The sequence below is a fragment of the Arachis ipaensis genome, chromosome B06 (genome assembly GCF_000816755.2).
Source record: "Arachis ipaensis cultivar K30076 chromosome B06, Araip1.1, whole genome shotgun sequence".
In the NCBI taxonomy this organism is placed as follows: domain Eukaryota; kingdom Viridiplantae; phylum Streptophyta; class Magnoliopsida; order Fabales; family Fabaceae; genus Arachis; species Arachis ipaensis.
Window position 1 is genome coordinate 35,119,175 of NC_029790.2, and position 2,939 is coordinate 35,122,113.

Here is a 2,939-nt window from a genome sequence, read left to right on the forward strand (position 1 = left end):
TAATTTCTAAGTCAAAATTTTCATATAAAAATAATTTTAGAGAGATAAACACAGTGAATACAATTTTTTCTTAATGCATAAAATAATTCCTTTCTAAAATGAAATCAAAAGCACTAACATTGAATACATTAAGAAGCTCAATAAAAAGTTAAAGACACTAATAGGAATAATGCATTCATAGTAATTTGTCCCTCCATTATTTAGATGCAAATGGTACTAATCAAAATAAAAAATCCTTTAAACTACGATCTCAACAGTTACCTAATTCTAGAAATTTCTATAACATCCTTACTATCAAAATGTCACGCTTTCGACTGCGCCACTTTGACAGGGAGAAGTATTATGATGACTTATGTATAGTTAATAATAAAGTATGAGCTTTTGACTTGAAATCGTATTGTTGTTTTTTTTTGTTTAAAAAATCGGAAAAATACTTTATCTTGAAAACAAACAAGCATATACATATATACAAAACTTCTTACATAAGTAGCTTATAAATATAGTATAGATACAAAACATACAATTCCTATCCCTCTTACAAAATTATAATAATATATGCGAGGAAAATCTATAACATGTGTATACAAACAGAAATAAGGTATCTAAGAACTTATCAAAAACTCCGCACCACATGGTCTCACCATGGATTTTCAGAATTGTCATAAGAAAATATTTTAGAAAAAGAAAACTGTTTTCAAGCTCTGTGATTATCGCTATCTTATGAATCTTTTGAAAACCAACGGTTTAACATTTAAAAAAAAAATCCAAAACCATTTTGAAAGAAATAAGTTAATTAACCAAAGTCCAAAATCTATCTTTTCGTATAAGAAAATCTTAAAAAGTTTCCTAGGCTGTATAAATGACCAACCAGTTCCAAGCATAGGTTCATTAAGTCTGTGCTGAACCAGTTTGATTTTTCATATTTAACTAAACTTCAATCAGAAACCAATCACGATCTCCTACCCATCACGCAATCAACCAACACTTTCATCAATTCAGTAGCAATACTCAATCTCAAAAATACCACACCAGAGGAAACACAGACAAAACAAACATGGAAAGCACATGTATAGATATTTGTTACAGCAAATAACTCAAATAGCAGTTAATAACAGTTAAGCAATTAGGTAAACAAAAACAAATTCAAACTAAACAATGCATATAAATGCACATGATGCATGTCTGTCCTACGGCTGATGATATCATCTGTCAGTTATATAGCCAACCGGACATATCCTGGTAGTTAACCTTGGACAAAAACACCCCATCGCGGAGCAGGTGGGTCTGAGCCACAACCCTCTTACTACTACTTGCTTAACCCAGAGCAAGTGGAATAAACCACAACTGCTGCTACTACTCAGGCGGGTGTTTAAGAACTCAACCTGGAGCAAGTGGAATAATCCACTACTGCTGCTACTACCTAGGCATCACAATCACTGACCCAAAGCAAGTGGGATGAACCACAACCCTTGTTACTATCCAGGTATCTCAATTAAATTTAATTTCAATTTCAAATCCATTCTCAATATCATTCAATTCATTCAAAAATCATACTTTAAAATCAATCCTCCTCATTCTTCATTCAATTTCAATTATCATCATTCCTCATTCTCACACTCATTCTCATCACACCTCTTATTCCGTTCATCAATAATTCAAATTCATAACATAATTCATTCTTTTCTAAATAAATCAAATTCAAAACGAAATCCTTTTCTTAATAACTCAAAATCAAATTATAAAATAATTAAAAATATAAATCTTTCTAAATAATCACTTCAAACGAAACTTTCAATTTTTATAGAAATTTCGGCAACATTCCCTCTAAAATTCAAACTTTGCCATCCTTCAAAGGTCCCAACAAACCATTTCTCAAACTCTTTTCAAATCATTTCTAAAATCAGACTAATTTCATTATTTCAAACCATTTTCAATTCTCAAAAATGACTTTGGATAAATCCAGCAAACCAAATCCAATATTCTCAAACTATTTTCAATTCTCAAATATCATTTTTGATAAATCAACAAAAACAAATTCCAATACTGATTCATTTTCAATATCAAATTAACTCCAAAATCAAGAAAATCATTTTTCATAATATTCAATCAAATCAAATTTCCAAATTCATCTTAATCAACAACCAAACACCACTCAAGTAATGAATAATTTCATCAAGCAATCAAACACATCCATAAGACCCACATAATCATAAGAATATGTTTTTTATATCAAATCTATTTATAACAATTCCATAATAGAAAATAAGTATTAAGAAAAACTCCTACCTCGACTAGTCGAAACCCAGCAGCTATACAGCGCATCAAAACCCCTCTTTCTTGGCCCACGACAGCGGTAGCCACAACCACAGCTTCACCCACTATCCGTAGCAGCAACCGCAACTCTAAGTGCGACATGTAACAACCGAAACCCAACCCTACGTTACCAAAATATCAGAATCTTTAACCAAACATAACAAAATACTTATATGCTAGTGGCGATGGTTTCAAGGCAAGAACAACTTACTGCGAAGAAAGGAACCTAGAACGAAGTAGCCGCAGCTCCAGCAGCGAACTCCGGCGGTGTCAACGCTGCTCCCGGCGACCATGCACGGCGGCTACAACCACAACAGCGGCCGGAAGAACGACGGCCCATGGAAGCAGCAGCAGCGGAGTCCCATTGCATTTTCTCCTTCTCCGCGAGCTTCTTCTCTCTCCTCGAAGCTCGACGGCGGCAACATCTTGAGGTGACGGCGACAGATCTGGCGGCGACAGGAGTCACAGCGGCGTTAAACAGTGATCCTTCCCGCGGTGGCTCTGGGCAGAACGACGCGTCTTCCCTCTGTTCGCGAACCTCCTGGACGGCGACAATGAAGACCTCGACGACGATGGCGATGACGACATGGATCCACGAAATGGTTACGCCTCCCTCTCCTCGTGCG

General features: G+C 35.4%; 1 protein-coding gene across 1 annotated transcript in view; it reads left to right on the plus strand.

The window, feature by feature from the left end:
- LOC110263292 overlaps nt 1-2,939 on the plus strand; it is a 5,357-nt gene that overhangs the window by 985 nt on the left and 1,433 nt on the right. The gene's annotated exons all lie outside the window — the stretch shown is intronic.